This window comes from Aulostomus chinensis, chromosome 4 (assembly GCF_037954235.1).
Source record: "Aulostomus chinensis isolate RoL2024-O1b breed Wild chromosome 4, RoL_Achi_v1.0, whole genome shotgun sequence".
NCBI classification, from domain to species: domain Eukaryota; kingdom Metazoa; phylum Chordata; class Actinopteri; order Syngnathiformes; family Aulostomidae; genus Aulostomus; species Aulostomus chinensis.
The window spans coordinates 29,707,284-29,721,399 of NC_141323.1; the positions used below are offsets into that span (position 1 = coordinate 29,707,284).

Genomic DNA, 14,116 nt, shown 5'->3' on the forward strand with positions numbered 1-14,116 from the left:
TCCTGAAAACTCCATTTAAAGCTGAGAGGAACTTGTTCTTCATCACCAAATTCCCTCCCTGCACGTTGTCTCTCCAAAAGCATTCAAATCAAAGTTGAACCTTTGACAAAAAGCTCCCAGTAGGTGATGCAGGCTCCACCTCGCTCTTGGTTCTGGAACCTCACCAGTTGAAGCTTTCTCAGCACTTGGATGTCATGTTTCTGACATCTCTGAGCTTGTTTCCTATCCACCTGTCTCATATTGATGAGGTCATACAGCCTGATGATGTCTATGGTTCTCCTTTGAGTGGTTCCTTCTGGGAGAGTTCTCTCTCTGTAACTTGTGTGTGTGTTTGGTCGTATCCTGTTTCTCCTTGACAGCACTTTAGTGTTTTTACCACTGGTGTGACTGACTCTGGAGAAATTTCTTTGTTTGTATTGATGGACACGGGCCAAGCAGAAATTTTCCACAATGCCATAAGGCGGTGTTTGGTCATTGTTGAGCAGGTGTCAGTCTGACAACAATGTCATATTAGTTTGTTATCACTTGACCAGACCCAAAAGTAGGCTCCAGGTATCAGTTTCTTCTCAATGCTAATGTCTGCTAGCTTAGTCTGCTACTTTGATGGCTCTGACTACAAAAAGGTCCAGACCCCTGGATATGGTGGTTCCTACCTAAACGTAGATTCTGTCAGCTCATGTTTTGAAATCAACTCACCATGAACACAAGTAGATTTCAATGGACTGCAAATGTGTCTCATTTAATGGTAAACATGTCAAATATAAATTCCATCACCTGAGGAGGTCTGCTGCTGGAATTAAGCTCCAGATATTCACAAGATATTCTATATCTTAAAATAAAGCATTTTTACATTTGATTTATTTTTCATTAGCCTGCTTCATGTGGTGTGATTTTATGCATCTTATATTAAATAGAGCTTCTTCAATGATAGTCCCTGAGGATGTTGGATGATATAAAAAGAGTGTCGTGACTTGATAAACTGGTGATGACGGCGTATCTTTAGAATGTTTTATCCAGTTGTTACTCGGGGCTCCACTCAGGTTCACCCTCATCTTGTTCCCATCTTTTTGTCATTCTCTCCCTCCTTTCTCTCTGTCTTTTGTCTTTTCTTCTCTATATTTGTCTTCTGCTGCTCCAGGATCAGCTTCTATCACTCAGTGGTCCAGAACCATTATGAAGCCTGATCATGAATGTGAGCAAAGCTCTTGGAACAGGCCTGCTGCCACCACAACTAAGATCCTGCAGGTCACTAGAAACTCCAATGTCCAGCTGACAAGTGGACTTTCCTCTGATCTGTGGTGGTGCTGAGTTTAGCAAACATCTCCAACAAGAAGATGAAGGAGGCCATCAACTCCTCCAAGCTCAACATCTATACTGGCTTTACTGGGAGATCAGGAGGACAAAGCAGATCTTCACCCTCCACCTCAGATGGTTTCTACTCACAGAGATGAGGGACCAGTTCAAACCAGTTACCTGGAGCTCCCTTAAGCCATTGTTCCACCCCCCCCCCCCCCACACACACACACACAGCCTGTCCTCAGTATAGAATGATATGTCACGTTCACGTTGGAAGATTTCTCTGACTCCATTGTGAATAAAGAGATTCTTCATCTGACACCTGAGTCTTGATCCACTGATTCCTCTGATCCACCTCTTTCTGCTCCAACAAGGCTGACATGGATCAGGTGGGTCCATGTCATCCAATCAGTAAGTTTCTCTTCTCAATTAATTTTCTTCATCCCAGTTTAGATTGATTCTTCTCAGCCTCATGAAGGAGCATCTGATCAGGTGTTTGACTGCTTGTTAGTTGTAATTCCATAGATTTTAATCTCAGATGTTATAGAATTAATAAGAACATCTTAAAGACCTTTGTCCAACACTTGAAACTCACCTGTCTGTGGAGGCCCAACTGGCCTTTGGTAGTGAGGTGGTGGATGCATGTGTATGAAATGAGGCTCGTGTTGCTGTGAGGAGCCACTAGAGGGAGACACCTGTCGTTCCTCCCAGCTGACAATGAGGCTTCACATCTGCATTTGAAGCTGTCCTTTATTAGTCACAACTGTCTTGAGCTCAGGAGCCAAACTCACCAAAAACATATGCAAGTGGCTTTGGACAAAAGCGTCTGCTCAATGAAATCGTAGGTTTGTAGAATTCTATAAATGTAGAATATAATTGTAGAAATGCTCTCTATCACCATCCCCAACGTCTGTGCCAGGGTCTCTGGCCAGTGGTCAATGGCTCCTATCACCTGCCCAGGATGGATCAAGCTTGCTTGTCTTTGTAATTCTGCACTTATTAGAGACCTGGAAACAAAGGGATGCTGAAAAAGAGAAAATAGGACCTCACACAAATGGGCTTGTGACATAATTTTAAAGAATTGTGTAAATGTGAATCTTTTACAAATGTGTGTGTGAATGTGGTTGTTGTGGCCGAGTGGTGAAGGCGATGGACTAGAAATCCATTGGGGTCTCCCTGCCCAGGTTGGAGTCCTGCCAACAACGTTAAAGTGTTGATGTTCTGGAGGAGACAACATCTGATCTTTGTTAGATCCACGAGTCAAAGGTTTTCTTTAAAGTGCTGTAGCAGCTGAGAATGAGGGACAGACAGAATTACAAACCATCTTAGTGAGGACATTTTGAAAAATGATGACATTTTGCCACAGTTATTATTGACTTGGAACACTGCAAAAATATCCCTTCTCCAAAAACCCTTCGCTTCAACTTTGTACCCAAGATGTCTCCTCATCAGGCACCACAGTGTCCAGGATGTTCAGTCAAAAAGTCATTAATGATTTTAAAAATGTCCATCAAACACAAAATAAGGCTTGAAATAGGTAAAATCACCATCTGTAGACTGGACCAATATGCTGATGTGATCCTTTGATTAGTTTAGGATCAGTCAGAGATCAAAGACTGAAGCGGGAGATCAATGCTCAGAACCCAGAGATCAAAGACAGAATTCAGACATCAGAGACAGAATTCAGACATCAAACACATACCTGATGGATGGTCGTAAGTTTTATTTGTAAAGCGCCAAATCACAACAAATGTTATCTCATGACACTTCACAAGTAGAGCGGGTCCAGCGCCTCACTCCTTCAATCAGTTTCTTCTCCGCTTCAAGGACCCTGACACCCCCCCCCCCCCCCAGCACCAGAGTCACACTACCACCTGACGACACGCCCCTCAGTGTGACCACAGCAGACGTGAGGAAGACCTTTCGGGAATCAACCCTCGCAAAGCTGCACGCCCAGACAACATCCCAGGGATGAAGGACTGTGCACAACAGCTGTCCGAGGTGCTGGCGGACATCTTCAACACCTCACTGGCGCTGTCACCTGTCCCCACCTGCCTAAAGACTGCCACTATTGTCCCTGTCCCCAAGTGCTCCACAGTGACAGGCCTAAATGACTACTGACCCATTGCACTCACCCCAGTAGTCATGAAGTACTTTGAGAGGCTGGTCAAGGCCCACATAGACGCCTCCATCGACGTCTCTGTGGACCCCCACCAGTACGCCTACAGGCAAAACCGCTCCACTGATGATGCCATTTCATCAGTGATCCACGCAGCCCTCACCCATCTGGAGAGCAGGAACTCCTATGTCCGCCTTTTCTTCCTGGACGTCTCCTCTGCCTTCAACACCATCATCCCACATGGGGGACCTGTTCAGTGGACCTGTAGACTGGTGACCTGTTCAGGGTGAACCCTGCCTCCCACCAAATGCCCCCCCCCAATAACCTTTAACAAAAAAGCGGTATAGAAAATGGATGGAGTGACTGATTCACTGCAGAGGCACAGTGATGTTATTAATGTACGAGTCTTTTTATTAAAGATTGAAGCACCATACAAGACAGAGTTTGTAGACAAGAACGTCACAACCTGGGAAGCTTTCACTTCAACTAGCCAGTCAGCCAGTCCCGCTGGGTGACATCACGAAGGAAACCTAGACGCAGTAAGCCCGTGTTTGCCCACCAACCCCTTCATGTTTCCAACCGCTTTTCCCCACTCAGCGACACACCCGCTGAGAGTGAAACTCTTCATGTCGGCTCTGTTGCTCGCAGCCCCGCTGTGAAGCCGACATTAGTCACTGGCAGTTCTGTTCTTCGCAACGTGAAGGTAGAGACTCCAGCGAGCATAAAGTGCATCCCAGGGGCCAGAGCGGGCGACGTTGAGGCAAATCTAAAGCTGCTGGCAAAACGTAAGGTTAAATACAGTAAGATTGTAATACATGTCGGCGCTAATGACACCCGGCTTCGCCAGTCGGAATTAACTAAAGTTAACTTGGCTTCGGTGTGCAACTACGCAAAAACAATGTCGGACTCCGTAATTTTCTCTGGCCCGCGGCCCAATTTAGCGAGTGACGACATGTTTAGCCGCATGCGTTCATTCCATTGCTGGATGTCTAGGTGGTGCTTAGATAACAACGTGGCTTACATAGACAATTGGAGCTCCTTCTGGGGAAAGCCTGGTCTGATTCGGAGAGATGGCGTCCATCCTACTTTGGATGGTGCATCTCTCTTATCTAGGAATTTAGGCCAATTTATTAGCAATAGTAATCCCTGACAAGCAACCAGAGTTCAGACCAGCAGGCAGAGCTGCAGTTTAACACGCCCTCTGCTGGTTCCTTCGTGTTGTCACCCACCCAGCCTATAGAAACTGTCTGCCCTGAGGCTTTATAAGCTGCACCCAAATCTGGAGGAGTAATTTATAGCAATTTAGTTCAAATTAAAACCACTGCTCCAGCAAATCAACCCAATACAACTATTAAATGTGGTTTGCTTAATATTCGATCTCTTGCATCCAAGTCTCTCCTAGTGAACGATTTAATTACTAATTATCAGATTGGTGTATTAGCACTCACTGAAACCTGGGTGCAGCAAGATGAGTATGTTAGTTTAAATGAATCTTCCCCTCCTGGTTACATTAACTACCATGTACCTCGCACCACTGGCAGAGGAGGAGGAGTAGCTGCAATCTATCAGTCAAATTTGGTGCTTAACCCTCGACCTAACAGTTCCTATAACTCATTTGAGAGCCTTATTGTCAGCTTTTGCCACCCAGACTGGAAAGCAGAGAAACCACTCTTACTTGCTGTGGTGTACCGTCCTCCTGCACCTTATTCTGAGTTCTTAGAAGAATTCCCTGACTTTCTGTCTAACTTGGCATTGAACTCAGACAAAGTCATTATAGTGGGTGACTTTAACATCCATGTGGACGTCAATGATGATTCTCTGGCCACTGCGTTTAAGTCGCTTCTTGATTCTGTTGGCTTCTGTCAGAGGGTAAACAAACCCACTCACACTTTTAATCACATCCTTGATTTAGTACTCACTTATGGAATAGAAGCTGACCGCATCATAGTTCTTCCTCAGAACCCCGTCTTGTCTGATCACTCCTTAATTACATTTGAATTTACTTTAACAAATTATATCCTACCTGGGAAAAAGTCCCGCTTCAGTAGATGTCTATCTGACACTGCTGCTTCTAGATTTAAGGAGCTTATTCCAGCAGAGCTTGCTGCCACATCTTGTAATAATATATTGGGCAGTTATGCTGATTTCACCCCCTCGCAGGTAGACTATCTTGTGGACAGCACTACAGCAGCACTCCTTGGGACACTTGATGCCGTAGCTCCCCTGAAGAAGAAGGTTATCAACCAGAAAAGAATAGTTCCCTGGGACAGCCCAGAGCTGCGTGCCTTAAAACAGAAGACCAGACAACTGGAAAGGAAGACACATTCCAGCCAGCACCAGGAAGTCCACCAAGCCTGGAAGGAGAGTTTATTAATATATAAAAAAGAACTCCGTAATGCTAGAAGCGCTTACTACTCGTCCCTGATAGAAAAGAATAAGAACAACCCCAGGTTCCTCTTCAGCACCGTGGGCAGGCTCACCAAGAACCATAGGGCTGTTGAGCCATGCATCCCCCCAACTCTCAGCAGTAACGACTTCCTTTCTTTCTTTACTGAAAAGATTGTGAATATTAGAACGAAGATTGCCAGTAATGGAGGACAGACTACAGTCCCCATAGAAGCACCTCCCAGACTTGGTGCATACTTGGACAGCTTCTCCCCCATCGACCTGTCAGAATTAACTTCTGCAGTCGGTTCCTCCAAGTCAGCCACTTGTCTGCTGGATCCCATCCCAACAAGCCTCCTTAAGGACGCCTTCCCTCTAGTCAACACTTCTATATTAAATCAAATTCATCTTTCCTTAGTCACAGGTTATGTGCCACAGGCCTTTAAGGTGGCTGTCATCAACCCTTTACTTAAATAACCTTCTCTTGACACAGATGTGTTAGCCAACTATAGGCCAATATCCAACCTCCCCTACATCTCCAAGATCCTTGAGAAGGTTGCCCTGGAGCAGCTACATGAACATTTGCACAGCAACGAGCTCTTTGAAGCCTTCCAGTCTGGATTCAGGGAACACCATAGCACTGAAACAGCACTGGTCAGAGTCTCTAATGATCTTCTTATAGCTTCAGACAGAGGTCTTGTCTCTGTGCTTGTCCTTTTGGACCTCAGTGCTGCATTTGACACCATCGACAACAGCATCCTGCTACAGAGACTAGACCATGACATTGGGATTAAAGGAACTGCCCTAAAATGGTTTAAGTCCTACTTATCTGACAGGTTTCAGTTTGTTAATGTTAATAATGACCATTCGGAGTACAGCAGAGTTACATATGGTGTACCACAGTGTTCAGTTTTAGGACCGATTCTCTTCACTCTTTACATGCTCCCATTAGGTGACATAATCAGGAAGCACTCGATCAACTTCCACTGTTATGCAGATGACACACAACTTTACTTATCGATGGAGCCAGACGACACAAGCCAGCTTACTCATCTGCAAGACTGCCTGAAAGACATTAAATCCTGGATGTCCTCTAACTTCTTAATGCTCAATTCAGATAAAACTGAGGTAATCATTTTTGGACCTAAACACCACAGGGACACACTCTTGAATCAGATCTCTACTCTAGATGGCATCACCCTAACTTCGAGTACAACTGCAAGGAACCTTGGGGTCATTTTTGACCAGAACCTTTCCTTCAGCTCCCACATAAAGCATGTGACCAGGACCGCCTTCTTCCATCTGCGAAGTATCGCTAAGATTAGGAATATCCTTTCCCAGAGTGATGCTGAAAAACTGGTGCATGCATTTATCACTTCTCGGCTGGACTACTGCAACTCTCTCCTGTCAGGATGTCCTAAATACTCTCGAAAGAGTCTCCAGCTGGTCCAGAACGCTGCAGCGAGGGTTTTGACGGGAGTTAAGAAGAGAGAACACATCTCTCCCACTTTAGCTTCTCTCCACTGGCTTCCTGTAGGATCTAGAATCTACTTCAAAGTCCTTCTGCTAACTTATAAGGCTCTCAATGATAAAGCTCCATCCTATTTGAAAGAGCTCATTAGTCCCTACTGACCGACCAGAGCACTCCGCTCCCAGAATGCAGGTCTTTTAGTGATTCCCAGTATCAATAAAAACAGACTGGGAGGTAGAGCCTTTAGTTACCGGGCTCCTCTACTGTGGAACCAGCTCTCTCCATGGGTCAGAGAGGCAGACACTTTAACTACGTTTAAGTCCAGGCTTAAGACCTTCCTCTATGACAGAGCCTTCAGTTAGGACTGGTTCAGGTAGCTCTGAACCATTGATAGCTATGCTGCTACAGGCTTAGACTGCAGGGGGACACATCAGGTTACATGGAGCCCTTCCCTCCTCTCCCCCTCTCTCCTCCTCTCCTCCCTGCACATTTTTGGAACTGTCATTACCATAACTTGTTGCACTTGGTAGTTTGGCCTTGGTGTCTCGCAGTCTCTCTGTGTTTCCACAGATCCACCAGAGCCCCAACCGCCGCCTGCATCGCCCCCCCCCCATCTTATTCCCTACTGTTACACCGGCCTGCGCTCCCCTTCCATGAACCAGTCTGCCATCCAGTCCCCCATCAAGCTGGCTTGCTCTCCCTGCCTCCCCTACCAGAAGCTTCCTTCTTCAACTGTTATTAACATTTCCATGTTTCCTACATTCTGTGTTATAAACTGTTTTCTTGTCTGTAACAACATCTACTGCACGTCTGTCCATCCTGGGTGAGGGATCCCTCCTCTGTTGCTCACCCTGAGGTTTCTCAGATTTTTCCCTGTTAAAAGGGTTTTCTATGGAGTTTTTCCTCAGTCGATGTGAGGGTCTAAGGGCAGAGGATGTTGTTATGATGCCATGTGAAGCCCTTTGAGACAAACTGTTTGTGAAAACAGGCTATACAAATAAAATTGCCTTGCCTTGCCTTGCCTTGCCTTTGTTCCACCATGGAAAGAGGAGAACTTTTTTCTCGTTTAGTGGATGAACATAGAGGGACTACACCTGGATCTCTGTGTTTAACAAACAATTGTGTTAGACATCAGGAGTCATGAGTTTGCTCAAAACTAATGACTTGGAGTGAGTTCAATGAGTTTATAGCCAACAATTCTCCATCAGCAAGCACATCCTGCAAAAGCAATGATGACAATTTTCCTTTTAAAATGCAGGAACGTTGTGCAGATCCAGGATCAGTGGGAACAGCTATTTGCTTTAAACGGTTGGGGGGAAAGAGTCGATTTATTGTCGAGTCAATGTTATTTATATTGTGCCAAATCACAACAAAAGTTATCTCAAGACACTTGACAGGTAAAGCAGGTTTAGAACCACACTCCTTCAATGAATTCACGTATGTGAAGATATTCAACTTATGTGACAAATTCTCATGACAATGAGTCCAGAGAGCCTGTCAGCGTTGACATTCCCCTGGTGTCAGTGAAGTCATGTCAACGGACCTGGGGCCTGTAGTTGGTGTCCATCCTTGATATCCTCCAAACAGGTCATCAAACTTGGCCCTCGTCAGCTTGAAGGACAGCTGGAAACGGCCTTCGTCCAGGCACAGTTTTTGGAGAAAGCGAGTTAAGAAGTTTAGAGTTCCAAGAAGCTTCTTCAGTTCATTCAGTTTGGTCCTGTAGAACTGTTCAATGTGTCATGACTTCAGAGGCTCAAATCCTCTCTAAGTTCTAGTGAGAGTGGAAGAGATTATAAAATGAGAGAAGCAGGGCCCTCCCTCAGAGCTGAAATAGCTCAGTTGGGAGAGCGTTAGACTGAAGATCTAAAGGTCCCTGGTCCGATCCCAGGTTTCAGCAAAGGAACAGCATTGACTTTACTTTCCAGTGGAGGAACTGCAGACATGAAGGAAACTACCATCTTGTCCTGTGCATTCTTATGACATTCAAGACATTTTTGGAGCCTCTTGTTGGATTTTGCCACAGAGAATCAGAGCCAATCAAAAGCATGGTGGACTTTAACATGGAGGATTGAACAAGTCAAGAAAGCAGAAGTTTGACCTTCACAGGTGTTTCTTTTCCTGTCTAAATGCAGTAGAAAGAGCCTGAGTAGCTCAGACGGTAGAGCATCAGACTTTTAATCTGAGGGTCCAGGGTTCAAGTCCCTGTTAAGGCGCTGTGGATGTTCCAGTGTTTGACAACATGGTACTGGATGAAATTTAGTGTTGAACAATCTGTCATCATCAAAAGTAGAAGTGTTCCTGTCTTTCCACTGTGAGACAGTTGCTAGAAAAGTGACCATTAATAATTTCATGTGGCATGCAATTAACAAAACACCTACATTAATGGTTGCAGGGGGGCTGGAGCCTATCCCAGCATCTACAGGTGAGAGGCAGGGTTCACCCTGGACAGGTTGCCAGTCCATCACAGGGCCAACAATACAGAGATGAAAAACCATTCACACTCACATTCATACCTACGTAAAATTTAGAGTGTCCAATCAGCCTCTTCCCAAATTACATGTCTTTTGACGGTGGGAAGAAGCCGGAGTACCTGGAGAGAACCCACGAATGCATGGGGAGAACATGCAGACTCTACACAGAAAGATTCTGCACCCGAGCCTGGACTCAAACCCAGAACCTTCTTGCTGCGAAGCAACAGTGCTAACCACTGCAACATCATGCCGCCGTGGTCTTATATACTTTTCTCAATTGTGTTTCTGTCATGTCCTCCTGAGATCAAAGACAGAATTCTAGTTACTGTCAAAACCCTGATGACATTATCAGGAATTCTGACTTTGATCTGGAGACTCTTGCTTTAATCTGAATTTGATCTGACTAATGTTTTAGTTTCGGCCACCTAATTTCTCCTGATGGACTGGTGACCTGTCCAGGGTGAACCCTGCCTCTTGCCCAATGTCACCTGGGATCCCCCCCCCCCCCCGTGACCCTTAAAGGATAAGAATAGAAAGTGGATGGAGGGATGGACTTAACAGTGAAATCAGCTCATATGATCCACATTCTAATTCTTCCTTTCCCTCTTTAGGAGTCAATGAGAATAGTAGTGTATATAATAATGTGTATACAACCTTGTAGTATCTTTCCAAAGCTTTTAGTACTTTTAGCTTGTTTCTACTTGTAGTTTTAGTGTCTGGATCTTTTCTTTTTATATCCTGCTGTCTGCTCTTTGCTTTTGGAGCTTCCTTCAACAACTACCAAGCCTCCTGGGTACTGTAGGAAACATGGTCAAGTTCTTCTTACTTTTGCAGTCAAGTCCTGCTCACATTGGTCTGTCTTCATTTTGACTCCTCCCACTGCCACAATGACCAGCCTTTATACACTTGGTGACTGGGGCCCTGGTTGCTGCAGGCCTCAACACCAGCCTGTGGTTGTGAGCAGGGCAGAACAGAACTGACAGTATCTCACATGCAGGACCTGGGTCAGCGCCTGGTGCCAGCTGGGGCACCGCTTTAACCTGGACGCCCTGGAAGATCTTCTTGAGGAACTCGCCTTTTTGGTTCCATCAAGGACTGTGAGGATGGTGAAGAGTGATCCACCACCAGGCAGCACAGTCAGCAGCAGCCATTTTGTTCCACTAGACTCAAATATGATAGTGAAAGCCTGGTGAGTGCTTGCTAACTAACACTTCCTGTTTTTATTGCTATTCTTCCATGAATGTGCTCATGTTGGCTTGTCCCCAACCACAGTTTCAAAGCCATGATGACATCTTTCATTAACAATCAGACTTATTTTTTTGCTATTTGGACAAATAAGGTTTCAACTGACACGGCTGGCCAACGTCCTGGAGTTAATTCAGCCTGTAGAACCAGGTGCTGGTGTAGCTGAGTAGATAACCAATTAAAAAAAAGAAATTGTTTCACATTATATTATTTTGGTGAACCTTCTCAAAACCTGTCTTGCAAGAGTAACTCTTTCAATGTGCCTTTATCCTGTCATGTGATAGATTTTTGGTTATAGATTATTTAGGTCCGCATCACTTGTCACTGGCAGTGTTGCATATACTGGGAGGAGCCTGTGGCTCTGGATACACTGTGCCCATGTTGTTGGCTTGAAGGCAGCTCAGCGTTACTGCACATTGTTGTTTTGGAGAGTTCAAGATGAGGAGAACTCCTCAAGTTCAGGACATTTTCTTCCCACGAGTGATAAAAGCAGCCAACCCCTCCAGCACAGAGAGGCTGTGAGAGACCTGCCACACCTCTCCAGTGACCTAGGAAACAATGGCAGTGGTGGGATTTGAACCCACACCTCCTCAGAGACTAGAGCCTTAATCCAGCGCTTTAGATCGCTCTGCCACACTACCTCACTGAGCTGTTTAGTGAGTTGGTCTGTGAAAGGCATGTTGAAGCGCAAGTAACAATGCTATAAAACTTATTCTGAAGGGGGACCCCTTTCCCTCCCACTGTCACAGGAAGTGACGACAGCGCTGCCAGAAGCAGCCAGGAAAGAAATGGTAAAAGGACTCAATTTGTACAGCTCCTTTCTACCTCAGCACGCCACGCTAGCAAACCCCCTTTTGTTTGGTTTGGTTGTTGTTTAGTGACTGTGGATGAACACACAGGAGAAGTTGTGCATGAATTGGTGTTCCCTGTTCACTTGAATATATGCAGGAGTATGAGGTGGAAATAATACTGTTTATTTTTGTTCTTATTTCAGAACTGTTGACACAACAGTGTCAGATTAAAGCATCTTCACCTTCCAGATGCTGGTCTCCTTCTGGTGTCCTGACTGACACCCATCTTGTGTTCTGGATCCACCTGAACGAAGCAGCTCCAGATCCCTGAACTCCCTTACAGGTAAAGAAAATGGATGGCTGGATGGAAGTCCCCCAACTGTGGCTGTTCTGAAACTCTTCTCCTCAATCACTCCTGAGTTGACACTCTGAGATGGGAAACTCTGAGTATCTGGTTCCAGAACAGCTGATCTGAGTTGCTTCAATCAACTGTGAGTACGTTCACCTTGAGTTGCACACGTGCACAACCACGACAAAATGCCATCGTCAATGGAGCCCCGACACCACGAGTCACCATGACAACCACAAACAAAATAACAAGTTATCTCACACGAATTCATTGAAACAAGACCTTCCTATATTTATGGATCCATCACAAATATGAGCCTTCCCAGTCTGTCAGGTGGTAGAATTCAGTCACCACCAATAAAAGGAGAGTCAGAGTTTAGAAATCAAAGACAGACATTAAAGTCTCTCTGATAAAACAAAAATATAGTGTCGTATACTGGAAAAGAATATTGCAATATATTAAATATGATATTTCCATGGAGGGGCAGTTTTACATTTTTATTCTTGGATGCATTATATTTTAGAATCAGAAAGGCAGTTACAATGACATCATTAAGACAAAACCTGGTGCTGACAAAGGTGTGGTGAAAAATTTTAACAATCAATCCTAAATTTAGGCCTGAAATTGGAAAATAATATTAGCTAGCTAGCAACGTTAGCTAGTTAATGTTAGCAAGCTGTCAATATTTAGCACCATCAAATAGTTCAAACAAGGTCAACAGCTGTTATAATGATGGTCACATGATTCAACCTTCCTCCTGTGTGACCTCTTTGGAAGTTTTAAATGCATCAAAGAAGCACATGAATTTGTTTATTGCTTTTTGACTTTGTCAGGAAGCTCCAGTTCAAAAAAATAAAGCAAAACAAATTTTGTCACTAAATTATAAAAGAGTAAGTGTGAAATAGTTTGTGTTTGTGAGAAGATTAAAAAAATCTACTACTATCCTCTACTAATGTGCACGGGAGTGTAGTTGTTGTGGCGGAGTGGTTAAGGTGATGGACGAGAAATCCATTGGGGTCTCCCCGTGCAGGTTTGAGTCCTGCCAACAACGTTAAACTGCTGTTCCAGAGTGTGTGTGTGTGTGTGTGTGTGTTTACATGCAGACTTTCCCTTGTGACAGGTTTGGTTTGGAATCCATCTTAGTCAGGATGTTTTGAGAAAATTCTATCATGTAGTTGGAGGGAATCTTTCTTCTACAACAACCTTGACCTCAAAGAGCCACTGAAACATGTTCTCCGCGGCACATCGATCACATAAAAAAATCATCTCCCCTCCAAAAACCCCCCTCTTTAACTTTGTACCCAAGTTGTCTCCTCATCAGGCACCACAGGATCCGGTAGGTTCAGTTCAAACAAGTCATTAGAGATTTAAAAAACATTTTGTCCATTTGACATCAGGACTGCTCCCAGATCATCTCAATGAGCTCATCCCTGCACCAGAGTACCGCCTAAGTTCATCAAGGACAGCAAACATGAGCAGGTCTAGATTCACCTCCATCTTTGGAGGTTGTTGAATTTCCTCCTGAGGACCGTCAGGCTGTTTCCTTACTTTGCTGTGACACAACAGCAGACAGCAACAAGGACTGCTGCAGTGCACTTGGTAAAATCACCATCTGTAGACTGGACCAATATGCTGATGTGATCCTTTGATTAGTTTAGAATCAGTCAGAGATCAAAGACTGAAGCAGGAGATCAATGCACAGAATTCAGAGATCAATGCACAGAATTCAGAGTTCAAAGACAGAATTCAGAGATCAAAGACTCCTGGAGCATTGCCCTCTCTTGTCTTTGGTCCTGGATGTTACTGAATGTTTTACACATTTCTTTTGAAGAAAAAACTTGCATGACATTTCAAGGAGTTTTTCCTGCCAATACAGGACAACACCCACTCACAAACCAGTGCTGGACAAGTTCCTTCAAAGCTGTAATGCCTTATTTCTTACTAGTTACTGTCATTGTAAAATAATTGGTTCCATTACGATTGTGTCTG

At 44.6% G+C, this 14,116-nt stretch overlaps 2 non-coding genes across 2 annotated transcripts; both read left to right on the forward strand.

Annotated features, from left to right (window-relative positions):
- The first annotated feature begins 9,095 nt into the window (after positions 1-9,095).
- Positions 9,096-9,168, forward strand: trnaf-gaa (transfer RNA phenylalanine (anticodon GAA)). The gene has a single exon. It is a non-coding gene; the product is annotated as a tRNA-Phe (tRNA).
- Positions 9,169-9,411: 243 nt separating this feature from the next.
- On the forward strand, positions 9,412-9,484 carry trnak-uuu (transfer RNA lysine (anticodon UUU)). The gene has a single exon. It is a non-coding gene; the product is annotated as a tRNA-Lys (tRNA).
- The last annotated feature ends 4,632 nt before the right edge of the window (positions 9,485-14,116 follow it).